The sequence below is a fragment of the Colius striatus genome, chromosome 1 (assembly GCF_028858725.1).
Source record: "Colius striatus isolate bColStr4 chromosome 1, bColStr4.1.hap1, whole genome shotgun sequence".
NCBI classification, from domain to species: domain Eukaryota; kingdom Metazoa; phylum Chordata; class Aves; order Coliiformes; family Coliidae; genus Colius; species Colius striatus.
Genome location: NC_084759.1, coordinates 73,892,202 through 73,906,338, shown reverse-complemented (window position 1 = coordinate 73,906,338; position 14,137 = coordinate 73,892,202).

Sequence of the window (14,137 nt, the reverse complement as noted above, 5' to 3'; positions counted from 1 at the left end):
TACACAAGTTGTACATGTTAAATATCTGAAAGTCTGCCTCTGGGCACCTCAGTTTCCCTTCTGGCATCTTCCCAAAGCTAACTAACTGCAAGACAACCTGGATTTGTTGTACCACGTGTGCATTACAAGTTCTCCTTCTCTGTACACACAAGATGAACTCCATTTAACAACTCAGCGAATCTGAATATACTTTCTTAGTAGAACAAAAGAACAAAGGTACTAAACAGTGCAAACCATCTCATTTCATGAAACTATTGAGTGCACATCGTAGCTCTTAAGTGTCCAAAGCAGTGAAGAAAAAAAACATACTGGGTAGCATCCACACATATTCATAAGTTAATTTTGGTTTCTAGTCTGCTACTGTAAGAAATAAACTTGTCTGAACTGGAAAGTAAAATGCCAGTGATCACCATTCAGAAACCTGGCTTTACTCCAAAGCATTGCGGCAGAAGCAATATTGTTATTCTGTATTTACAGCATAGGGAAACTTTGCAGAATCTTAAATGCCACCTGACTTTTAATGGTATTTCAATAACAAGACATACAATTATGTATGCAGCATGAAAACAAAAGGGATACTAGAGGAAGAAAGTGAAAAACAATATAGATGTATCAAAAAAGTAGATCATAAAGAGTGCTTGAGTATCTAACCATGATATGCAGCTTCTTTGCACAATATATATTTGAGCAGAGATTGACAAAAGGAAAAATATAAGTTCAGAATACAGACACTAAGCATAGGTTAAAAAGATTATTAAGAGTAGGTCTGGAAAGGAATACAAAAATATAGCATGAAATAGCTGGAAATAGTGTATGATGGAATGCTCTGAAAAAATCATGAAGAGATTAATTATCAGTGTACTTGCAACAAAATTTACAGAACAAGAGCATAACTATATTAGGTGATTCTTACATCATTATTTGTTCTATTTGATGGGAAATTTCATTTGAAATGCAGAAAACACTGATAAATATGAATAACTAGACCAGAACCTGGAGTACAAAAAGCAAAACTTTGATTGCAATGCTTTACATTGATTTGAATCTCATGATGTGTCCAAGAGAGCCATAATACATAATATTGTTTCCGTTAGAAGATTCTGAGTCCTTCTGAAAACAAAATCAATGTGTATTCCTAGATACTGTAGAAGCCCATTTCAAAGTCATGGTATATTAATGTAATTGATAGCTGCATTAGTAATGCTGTCTTTGAAACTCCAGATAATAAGTAAGGTAAGTAATCAACAGATTAATAGTTTTTACACATATTTCTCAGAAGGGCTTTCCACAATAAAGAAGTACTATTGTCCTTGTGCAAACTGCAATCCAAAGCACAGAGACAATATCAGATCTGATTATAGCTGCACAGTAAATCTAAAGCATAGCTAGGAACAGAGCATGAGGATACTAACTTGCATCCTGGGACTCTAACTGCATAAAAACGTAACTGTTGGCTGAGATCATGTTACTAAGTTATACTGTGCTAAGAGCATCAGAATAGTAGCCGTCAGAAAAACATTATGTTTGTACAACACTTGAATTTATAGGCTCTGGTCTAAATCTTCTTTATGGACTTGCAGTAGAGCGGTTAGTGGAGTCTCAGTGGAGCCTGTGAAAGTGTCATTTGATCAGAACATAGTAGAGACCCATGACATGCATGCTTAAAGTAAAACATGGCTTTATGAAGTAGTGTAGGATGAAGGCATAATTTGTTGCAGAATGAATTCACTGAGAAAATATTTTGATTGCTTGGAATTATTCCAAAAAAGCAAAGCTTTTTCTTCTGTGACAAAAACCAAACATCCTGCCACAAAGCTTTCATTAAGAATTTCACTATTATTTAGTATATAATTTAACCTTCAGCACACTTTAATATCATCCTCTTTGTTGCTCTTCTCCTGTTGATAGTCAGGCAAATGTTACCTAGTATTGCAGTAAACCAAAAACGGCCTTGAAACCAATACCAAATCCTTATATGCACTCATTTCAACCCTAAACTTCCACTTCTGTAATGCAGAACCTCTCAAACTGCACCTGCAGTGTAATGGAAAAAACCCAAACAACAGGCTATAGCAGGTGCAGTCAAGGCTATATCAAATATGTTTTCATCAAATGGTGGATAACATCAAGCTGAGTGATGTAGTGAATATGCTTGAGGAAAGGGACACCATTCAGAGGGATCTTGACAGGCTTGAGAAGTGGGCCAATGTAAACCTCATGAAGTTCGTCAAGGTCAAGTGGAAGGTCCTGCTCCTGGGTCAGTGCAATCACCAGCATCAATACAAACTAGGTGATGAATGGCTTGAGAATGGCCTTGCAGAGAAAGACTTCACAGAATTATACAATCATTAAGTTGAAAAAGACCTTTAAGATCATCAGGTCCAACCATTAACCTCCCACTGTCATATCTGCTACTGAACCATATCCATAATTTCCACCTCTGTAAATCTTTCAAATTACCTCCTGGGATGGTGACTCAATCACTAACCTAAGCAGCCCATTCCAATGCTTGGCAACCCTTTTGGTGAAATTTTTTTTCATAATATGTAATCTAAGAATCCCCTCACATAACTTGAGGGCATTTCCTATTGTCCTGTTCCTTGTAACTTGTGAGAAGAGATCAACAACCACTCTCACAACAACCTCCTTTCAGGTGGCCATAGAGAGCAACAAGGTCTTCCTTAGCCTAATTTTCTCCAGGCTAAACATCTTCAACTTCATCAGCCAGACCTCATAAGATTTGTTCTCCAGATCCTTCACCAGCTTTGTTACCTGTCTCTGGACACTCTCCAGCATCTCAATGTCCTTGTAGTGAGAAGATCAAAACTGAACACAGTTATTTGAGCTGCAGCCAATGCTGAATACAGGTAGAAAATCACTGTCCTAGTCCTGCTGACTACTTTCTGACGCAAGTCAGGGTGTTATTGGCCACCTTCTGGGCCACCTGGGAACACTGCTGGTTCATGCTCAGGCAGCTCTTGATCAACACCCCCAGGTCATTTTCCTCTGAAAATCCTTCCAGCCACTCTGCTTCAAACCTGTAGCATTGCATGGGATTGTTGTGGCCCAAATGCAGGACCTGGCACTTGGCATTGTTAAGCCTCAAACAATTGGCCTTGGCCCATCACTCCAGCCTGTTCAAGTCCCTCTGAAGAGCCTTCCTGTCTCCAAGTAGATCCACATACCCACCATGGTGTCATCAGCAAATTTACTGAGGGTGCACTGGATCCCCTCATCCAGATCATTGATTAAGATGTTAAACAAAACAGGCCTCAACACTTTTGGGGATGTTCCCACGAGGAACACCACTGATGACCAACTGCTAGCTGGATTTAATTCCATTCACCACCACTCTCTGGGTCTGGCCATTCAATCAATTTTCCTCTCAGCAATGTGTACATTTGTCCAAGCCACGCATAGCCAATTTCTCCAGGAGAATGCTATGGGAAATTATGTTGAAGGCTTTACTAAAGTCTAGATAGACAATACCCACAGCCTTTTCCTCATCCTCTAAGTGGGTCACCTTGTCATAAAAGGAGATCAGGTTAGTCAAGCAGGACCTGCCTTTCATTAAGCCATGCTTCCTGGGCCTGATCGCTTGGTTGTCCTGGACATGCCACCCGACGGCACTCAAGATGGTCTGTCTGCCCCATTACTTTCCCTGGCCCTAAGGATGCACTAACAGGTCTGTAGTTCTCTGGATTCTTTTCTGGCGCTTCTTGTAGATGAGTGTCACAATTGCAAACTTGCAGTCCACTGGAACATCCCCAGTTAACCAGGACTGCTGGCAAAAGATAGAATGTGGATTGGTAAGCACTTCTACTAGCTCCTTCAGTGCTCTTTGGTGGATCCCATTCAGCCCCATCAACTTGTGTGTGTCTAAGTGAAGCAGAAGGTCACACACCATTTCCCCTTAGACTAAGAGGACTTCATTCTGCTCCCTGTCCCTACCTTCTGGCTCAGGAGTCTAGGTATCTGCAGAAAAAACGTTCTTCCTATTAAAGGTTGAGGCAAAGAAGGCATTAAGAACCTCAGTCTTTTCCTCATCCTTTGTTACTATGTTTTCCCCTGTATCCAATAAAGGAGGGAGATTTTCCTTAGCTCTCCTTTTGTTGCTAATGTATTTATAGAAACATTTCTTATTTCTTTTTGGCAGTAGCCAGATTAAGTTCTAGTTGGGCATTGGCTATTATAATTTGCTCCCTGCATTAGCTCATGACATCCTTGTCATCCTCCTGAGTTGTTCCAAGGTCATAAACTACTTTTTTCCCTGAGTTCCAGCCAAAGCTCTCTGTTCAGCCAGGCTGGTCTTTCCCACTGACTCCTTTGTTGACACATGGGGATGGCCTGCTCCTAAGCCTTTAACATTTACTTCCTGAAGAAAGTCCAAACTTCCTAGATTCCTTTGCCCTTCAGGACTGCTTTCCAAAGGACTCTATCAACCAGGCTCCTAATCAGGCCAATGTCTGCCCTCCAGAAGTCAAAGGTAACAATTCAGCTAATTCCCCTTCTTACTTCTCAGAATTATAAACTATAATTTTCTGAGTGCATCACTCACAAACTCTTCTCTGTTCACAAACACCAGTTCTAGCAAGGCACCCTCCCTTGTTGGCCCCTTCACTAGATGCATGAGGAAGTTATCTTCCAGGAACTTCCTAGACTGTTTCCTGTCTGCTGCATTTTGTTTCCAGCAGACACCTAGTAAGTTGAATTCCTACATGAGAACAAGGGTAGTGATTGAAAGACTTCTTCCAGCTGCTTATAGAATATTTCATTTGTCCCATTATCATGGCTGGGTGATCTATAAGAGACTCCAACTAAGATACCTGCCTTGTTGGTCTTACCCCTGAATCATCACTATTATTAAGCTCTAGATGGTAAAAATACTCCCTAACATACAGGGCTCCCCTAAAATCTCTCCTTTCTTGCCTATCCCTTCTGAAGAGTTTATAGCTATCCATTGCAGCACTCCAGTTGTGCAAGTGGTTCCATCATGTTTCCACAATGACAACTATGTAGTAGCTTTCCTGCTATTTCTTTGCCCATGCTGCATGCGCTGCATTTATTAAAGTGCCACCTTTTTTTGGGAGAGAAGTCCTAATTCCTATGTGATCATTCTCAGGTTCTTCTGCAGTTTCTAACACAATAACCCTTGTGTCTTTGCTGCCACATACATCTACATCCTCTACCTCCAATGAGATAGCAGACTGAAGGATCTTGCTAGCACACTGCCCCTCATACTTTGATCTACCACCTTCAGGTTTCTTTCTAACAATCCTGGTTTTAACCCTTTCCCCCTTCAAATCTAGTTTAAAGCTCTTTATATGATTCCTGAGAACTCCCGTGCAAGACTCCTTTTCTCTCTTTCAGAAAAGTGTACCCCATCTGTTGCCAGGATGCCTGGTGTCATGTAAACCACCCTATGATCAAAAGCCCCAAGATTCTGCTAGACACCAGTCTTGGAGCCAGGTATTAATCTGTTGGCTCTTTCCATTTCTTCATTCATCATTCCCTGAAACTGGAAGGATAGAGGAGCACTATATGTGCTCCTGGTCTCTGTCTCAATCACCCCAAGGCACTGAAGTCTCTCTTAACTGCCCTCAAGCTGGTAATGTGTAGTTGCAGCCCATAAAGCCAGGAATATACTGGGCTGCATCAAAAGAAGTGTGACCAGTAGGTTGAGGGAAGTGATTCTTCTCTTCTGTTCTGTTCTTTAAGAGAACTCACGTAGGTCACTGCATTCAACAGTGAGATCCCCAGCACAAGAAAGACAGGGATCTGTCAAAATGGATCCAGAAGAAGGCCACAAAAATGAACAGAGGGCTGGAACACCTCTTCTATGAAGAAAGGCTGAGACAATTGGAGTTGTTCAGCTTGAAGAAGAGGAGGTGCCAAGGAGAATTTATTGCAACCTCTTAATATATAGGAGAGGGGCTTATAAGAAATGTACAGAGAGACTTTTTACCAGGGCCTGCAGTGACGGAACAAGGTATGAGAGCTTTATACTGAAAGAGTGTAGGTTTAGGTTGGATATAAAGAACAAAAAAATTAAGGGATGAGACACTGGAACAAGTTTTCCAGAGAATTTATGGATGGCTTAACATTGGAAGTGTTCAAAGTCAGGTTGGATGGATGTCTGCAGGATAAGGGGCTTAAACTACATGATCTTTCAAGGTCCCTTCCATCTCGAACAATTCTATGGTTCTATGAAGTGGTGACTGTATCGCCATCAGAAAACCAATAGAGCAGCCTGGCCCTTCTTTGTGTTCTTGAAACACGTTTTGATAGATTGATGGAGGGATTTAGACAGAAATTATTCTACTGGCTTCTCTTCTAGACTTTTTACTTTCATTGGTATCATTTGTAAATTGCAGTTCCTAGCTCCTCATATTAATCAACTTGTCATAAATAGCTCACAAGAACAAATCTTTGTTTTTCCACTGTAAATCTGTCACCTTTCTAAATATTATCAAACAGAAGCAAGTAGAGCCAAAGACTCATAAATGCAGGTATTAATTCATAAACTCAGCAATGCTAATTATGAAGCATGAATTATGCAGCAAACAGTATAGCCCAATCCCCTATTTGTGTATGGAATCTCATTATGCTTCTAAAATAAAATGAATTTCATATTTAAAGCATAATTTTAGACTTTGAAGTCATACTGAAAGATGTGAGTGAAGGTTGACTGCCTTTAAAAAAACCTATGAGAAGTTTATCATTGTATACAAATTTCTTTCCAGCTTTAAAATTTTGTAATTTCTTGCTAAAATAATTAAAGCAATAAAGTAAAAATATAAAACTCCCACTGTTTTGAACATTTTCAGTTTCTTACTAGAATGGAATGACATCTTAGTTAATTGACACTTTTGAATTAACATAATTAGTCAGAAACACAACCATAAGGAGCGTAGGCTGGATTTTTAGTATATTTTTCAGTAAGGACTGATTTTTCTCAAGTAAAATTGAGTAGTACTTTTCTTTAACTTCTTGTAGGTGAAATCATTGAAGATGTGAAGTTTTAGATGTTTGTTTCACATTTTTGTGTTCTGCATAAGAAAGTCTAGTTGTTGAATACTAATTTTGTATTTTTTTAAGTTATGAGTTTGAGACAGAAAGATAGAATAAGAAAGAACTTGTTATATGACTTTCTTATTTTCATTCTTTATATAAAAGATGTAAAATGTACTTAAAAATCAACATAACTTGTCTGAACAGTTGTGGGACAGGGGCTCTCCATGCCTCATTGAAAATGCACTACTTCTGAAATAACATATCAGTTTTCCATTTAAAAGAGAACTAGGATAAAATAACTTAGCTTGGTATTAGGATATTCCTCTGGACAACTGCACTCTTGCATTCTCACTTTTTCTCCTTGATTATTCAATATGTACATGATGCTGATTTCAAGACTCTTTTCTCTTGAGTGCTTAATTCTTAGATTTGGTGACCTTTCGACCTTGGTGATGCTTTTCTGCAGAACCACCATTCACAACAGAAGGGGTGATTTCTGCTCATCCAATACTATATAATGCAAACCATTTTTTGGAGGAATAAGAAAATTGGGTTTTGATACTAGTCATCAACATCCCCAACATGTAAAACATATTCTGTGTTCAACATTGGTTACTAGTGAGCACAGGTATCTACTTAGAGTGTTTTAGCAGGTCTGATTTTCATACTATGGTACCTAACTCTACCTGGACTATATGTATAAGGTGTCTAAAACTCAGTTGTTGCAACTCAGCCTCACAATGGTACCTGAAGGTAAGAAATCTATTTTAAAAGCAGCCTATTTTATTAAAACTATTTTATTGTAGCTAGCAACAGGACAAGGGGTAATGGGATTAAGCTGGAACACAAAAAGTTCCATTGAAATATAAGAAAAAATTGTTTTACTGTGAGGGTGACGGAGCAATGGAACAGGCTGTCCAGAGGGGTTGTGGAGTGTCCTTCCTTGGAGGTCTTCAAGACCTGCCTGGACATGTTCCCATGTGACCTGATCTAGGTGGACCTGCTTCTGCAGAGGGTTTGGACTGGATGATCTCTAAAGATCCATTCCAACTCTACCATTCTATGATTCTATTAAAACTATTCTTCTGCTGTTTTTGAAGCAAAGACTTGACTACAGATTGCTTAATTCCTGAAATGCCAATTAAAGTTCTATGATTCCTTCTTTGGCATATGAAGATTTAATTCATTCATAAAGAAAATTCACTAGCAGATATTAAGTGATTCTCCAACTTACAGGTATGCTGGCTAAGAAGCTCTCAAATAAGATAAATTTAAAAATTATTACAGTAAGAAACTTTTTAGAATTAAGGCACTGAAACTTTGGAAACATCAGAGGAAAGGAAATTTTGTGCAGTTTTGCTATCAAGAAGATAATCTGTATAGGATTGGTGATATCTAACAATGATTAATGTGCCCTGACAGATCAAAATGATACAGCTGCAGAAGTTAGAAGTTGAGTAACTAGGACTTCCTGTTACTCATAGAATGGTAGGGTTCATGACACACTAGAATAAAATGCTTGAAGAGCTTTGGAGTTTCAGTCATTGGACATTTCTAAGGACAGGTTACGTAAATATATATCAGAGTTGACACGTATATTTGATTTTGCCTGCAGGCAAAAGCATAGAGTAGAAGACCTCTTGGGATCTCTTTCAGCCTATTTGTCTTTGATTCTGTGGTAGGCAGTGGTTTACTCTACAAGTACTCTCATGACTTCTCTAGGGTTATTTATAGAAGAAAGTGGTCTTCAAAACACATTTACAGAGATGTTAGTATTTTTTGGAAATAAAAAAGTAAGTATGCATAAAGGAGTAGAGCTCTTGGCTGAAAATGTCATCATGGCTGACATTTTTTTCAGATCAAAAAAAAATCACATATTAAGTAGATTTTCTCAAGACTACAAGTAACATCTGGATTTCAGTTTTAAAGTAGATGTGTATGGAAAGCCACACTTAATCCCTCAATATTTTAAGTAAGCAGTATACTGAAACCCATTTAAATGTCTATTTTCTCTATGCTCTACAGGATAGGATTTTTGTAGAGCTAATTGTTTTAGTATTGGGCACTTAAATGACACTGAGGAGATGGTATATCTTTGCCTGACTATCTGCCTGACACATCTTCTGTAAGGTAATTATAAGTAATTTGGCACCTTTTAAGTGTGAGTAATCTGATCAAATATCTGCAGTTACAAACATTTGTACGTCTGCACAATTCATCAGAGAGGAATAACTATTCAGCATATTGTTTAGGTGAGTTATTTTCAATGTCTCCTTTAGGATGAGATGATTTGCGCCCTGGAATGATTTGTGCCTATTTCCAGTGACTGTGAAGAAAACAAGAAGTGCCATCTGTATTAACAGACATTGGAGACATTCACACGTTAACATAAACTTTAAAAAACTGTATTAAACATGTAAATGAATGTCACTCTTCCTAGGATAGGTTTTCACATTGTATACAATCACTTCATAGTCTTTTTTTTTTAAAAAAAAAGGGCAAAAATTATTTTTTTAACAAAGCATGTATTTCTAAGACAGTTGTCATCACAAGTCTGTCATTCTTGCCACTTTCGACTTATACTCCCAAATTAACACTAATATCCTTAGCTGGATTACTACATGGAAAAATAAAAAAAAAAAAGCTGTGTGTGAGCAGGGGTGAGAAGACTTTCTAATTAAGATGCTGCAAAGCATTTGAGAATTATATAATAGAAAATGGTCAAGTGGCAGAAGGATGGCAAATCTGCAAAAATATAGATCTTCAGAATGAACATAACCTTGCAAGCACCTATATGGTAATATGGATTAAATTGTCTACTGGAGCTAAAATACATACACACACACACACTTGTATTCAAGTACTTTGTCTGTATTCATACTAACATGATATATATAACCATACCTTTGGTTTTGTTAGTTTGATCCAAGGATGGATCAAACTATTCTCTTCAGAATGCCTAGCGAAAGAGAAACAGAAATATGGAATATTAGAGTTGCTAAATGCCTAGTGCTTTAAATATTTTTTTGATCGAGTAGAATTGTCAAGCATATTTGTACAGGGAAAATCATAGTTTATCTTCACTTATGTGGCAAGTAGTACCATTTCTACTAGAGAAGGGAACAAAGAATTAGGTTTAAGAAAACATCCCTTATGTTAAATTCATTACTCTTACATTGGGAATAAATCTCTCATGGGCTAATATACCCTGCTTCTCAACAAACAGAGACTTCAAAAAGCATCACTAAATGCTCTCATAATTCTGATTATCTAATGTGTATTACACATCTCTGAAAAAATTGTGTAAGGTGTGAAGAAGTACAAATCAGAAATATGATAATGTTTCTGAATAATCCAGAAAATGTTACTGGTAAGGTTCTTAGACTTTAGAGTTGGCATAGCTAGTTTAAATTATCCAGCATGGGAATCTCCAGATCAGAGATAATGTTGGCAATGAAGAAAAGTGGCTACCACACACAGGTTACTCTTATTGATATGTCTGATACATCCATTAGCAGCAATATTTTGTTCAGACTACAAAATCTTACTCAATAACATTAGTGAGAAAAGTGGCAGTACGCAAATACTAATTCATCTTTTCAGCAAATCTAAAGACAGAAAATCAAGGAAAACTTAATTAAGTTTCTTTATGTCGGTAGTTCTGGGGACAAGTCTGGGCTCTACCACAGACTGGAACAAGCCCTTAGAGAAGTGCAGATGGTGGTTACTGAATGCATTACACAATGATTACAGTGTCTAATTTTTTTCCTCTAGTACAATACATGTGAATCTTTTACGTAGTTGCAGTGAACTAAGCAAAACTGAATTCTCCTTGCACACTTCATGCAGAAATCTTTTACTGAGGAGAAAACATGTTCTCTTCTGTACAGATAAACAAATACACAACAAAATAATATTCTCTGTCAAAGTAAAAAAAAAGTATAGAATGTATATAAATGTGTAGAATAACAGTCTTTCTTGAAGAAACTTGTTTTCTGTTATCTGCGCTAAAAACCAACTAATCAGATTTTTAGGCTTTTTTCTAAAGTAAGATAAGATGGAATTCTAAAATATATATACTTAAAATCAACTTATCTTTGATAAATATCATAGTAAGTGCCAAATGGTAGAATTAATATGGGTTCAAATAAATATATATCAATAAATATAAGGATTGCAGCAAATAAAATATATTTTATTTTTATTTCTGTGCTTTCTTTTTAAGATACAGAAATTTTAAACACATTTGAAGATAAAAACATTATTTCATTTTTCAGTGTAATTCTTCTACACTGGAGTTCTTAGTCCTATCATATTTTACATGTGTCAGATTCTGTGCCAAGAGGAGGCCCTGCAGCATGTAACACTGGTCACATGGCTAGCCTGCAGGAAGACTGGGACTCAGTGGCTGGTGTTCTGAATCATCAGCTGTACTGAAAATTAAAGCTCTAGAGTTACACTACTGAATGAAATCTTGCACTTCATTACTACCTCCACCTTTTGTGAGATTTACTTTGTCTTTTTGTTTTATAATTCTGGTTAAATAAATTGTTTAACTTATTTAAATATCTTTTGCAAGTCTTTACCTTATCATTCTATCCTTACTTTTTCTATCATTAAATGAAATCATTCCTTTAATTTTTCCTTTTTACTAATTACTCTTTTCATATCCACTACCATTTTGCAGATAGTTTTACTCTGAGAGTCCTGGAATGTTGTTGTCAACCTTAGCCTGGAATTTTGCAAATTCCAGATAGAGGTTTTTTTGTTGTTGTTTTGGGGTTTTTTTTGTTTTTTCTAAAAATTTATCTGTATGGCTTTTCTGTATGGAAGTCCTTAAATTCTCAATCCAGTCATTGTCTCTATTTGGTTCTCATAATTTCTCAAAGTTTGCCCTTTCAAAATCAAAATCCTTACTTACAGACATACTTTTGTTGTACAGTTTAATTTAAACTGAAGCAGAGAGGGATAATTATATTCAAGCTTTTCTGCAGAAGGCTCTTTTATAATGTGACCCTTATGTTGTCTTATACTTTATATCACATCCATGTATTATAATTTCTATTAAAAAATAGTTACTGAAGATACAGGACAACTACTGAGAAAAGGAGTTTTAGATATTAATATATCTCTGAGACTGGAAAGAGGGGAAGGGTAGGGGTAAGGTGGTCTTAAAGGGTTGGTTGTGCTCTTCATCATCATTCCACTTCGTGTTTTCTATTTGTTACAGTTTTGGTTAGTGGTGGATTAAATTTTTGTTTTCTTCCCGAAGTTGAGTAGTCTTGTCTATTCTGTGTGGGAGTGTAAGTGGTGAGTGAGGTCTCCCTGTCTTAAGGGGTTCCAAAGGCATTTGGTTGCTTTTCTCTTCCCTGTCCTGCTGGGAGTAGGAGAACCAAGTGAGTGGCTGCTCGTGGTTCTTTCTTTATGGCTGGGCCTAAACCATGACAGCATGGAGTGGCATCAAATGTCCACAAAAAGTTAAGTGCACTGGAATGTATAATGTGGGAGAGCCACTACACTGTATTACTAACTTCATTATTAAGATCCAACTACTTCAAACTTTGAAATGAAGTTTCAGAGGTTTTGTGAAAAAAAATATTTTTTTCAAGCCAAGAGAAAACAGGCAATTCCTGTAACTACTAGTTCTTGCTAGTGAAGGCCTGATGAATACCCAACAGCATAAATACATAAACTGATATTGGGCAAGTTACAAAACTTCATCTGCTCAGTAACATTTGTAAAGATGAGTCAGATAAATCAACTATGTTGCTTAAGATACACAGTTCAGCTTTAGTCTTGGAGGTAATTAAAAGGAATTCTGCTTACTACTGTAGGGGATGGGTTAGTACACATTTTGATAGACTCATTTCACTTGTTTAGCTAAGTCATAGTTAATTACTTCTTGTAGCCAAACTAGATCATCACAAACTGGATAGCTGGACAACTAGATGGTAAAAAGCTAGTTGGATGGGCAGGGTGAGAGAGCAATGGATAGTGGGTAGCACTCCACATGGGGGCCTGTGATGAGTGGATATCACAGGAGTCTGCACCAGGACCTGTCACATTTAACATCCTTATCAGTAATCTGAAGTGGTAACGGAGTGTATTCTAGTCAAGTTTGCAGATGACTTCAAATTGGGAAGAAGAGTAAATATGCCGGAGGGCAAAGCTGCCATCCAAAGGGACCCAGGCAGGCTGGAGGAAAGAGCCAATAGGAACCTTATAAAATACAAGAACTGTACCTGTAAGGGAAGAATCCCAGGTATCAGTACGTGCTGAGGACTGATGGACTGGTGCAGCTTACTGAAGTATTTTATTATAAAAGCATTATTTTGCAGACCTGAGAAGGTGTCTATTAGTACTGATATCCCCATTTGTGGTGTTTGATTAGTCATATCCTGCTAAGCTTTGGCATTTCAGGGAGCAACAGAAATCTCACCAACCTCTCTGCTCTACTGAGTGCCACAAGGAACAGTATCATTTTGAAATTTATTGCCAAGTGAATATAGGCAAACAAAGCAACTTACCTGGGGTCATTCACTACTGTCATGATTTTCCATATTGTGATGGTTTAACCCTGGCTGTCTGCCAGGTGCCCACCAAGTCCTTCTATCACTTCTCTCTACTAAACTGGACAGGGGACACAGAAATATAAGAAAGGGCTCGCAAATCAAGAAAAGGACTGGGAGATCACTCAGTAATTACTGTCATGGGCAAAACAGACTCAAGGAGTGTCCTGGTTTAGCCAGGAGCAGCTTTTGGCTTGGTAACAGGGGGAGCGGGTTGCAGTGAAGACCCTCCCCCGGCTCCTAGGTTCAGACCCACCTCCGGCCCGGCTGGGCCAATCTGGCGCCTCTGCGATCACTATTTAGGGGACGGGAATTTGAAATGCGAGTCGGGAGGTGGAGAGTGATACAAGATGGAGGCCACCACGCGGACCCTTCAGCCAGAGAAGGAGGAAGGAACGAGAAGCAGTAGACCGGAGACCCCTCTGCAAGCCGTGGCGAGAATACAAGCTGTGCCCCTGAAACCTATGGAGATTCGTGGCAAGACTGAGAGCCACCAACAGCTCCGTGTGGGTGAGCCCGGACGGGCGGGGGACTGTGTGGGGAGATGGCCATGG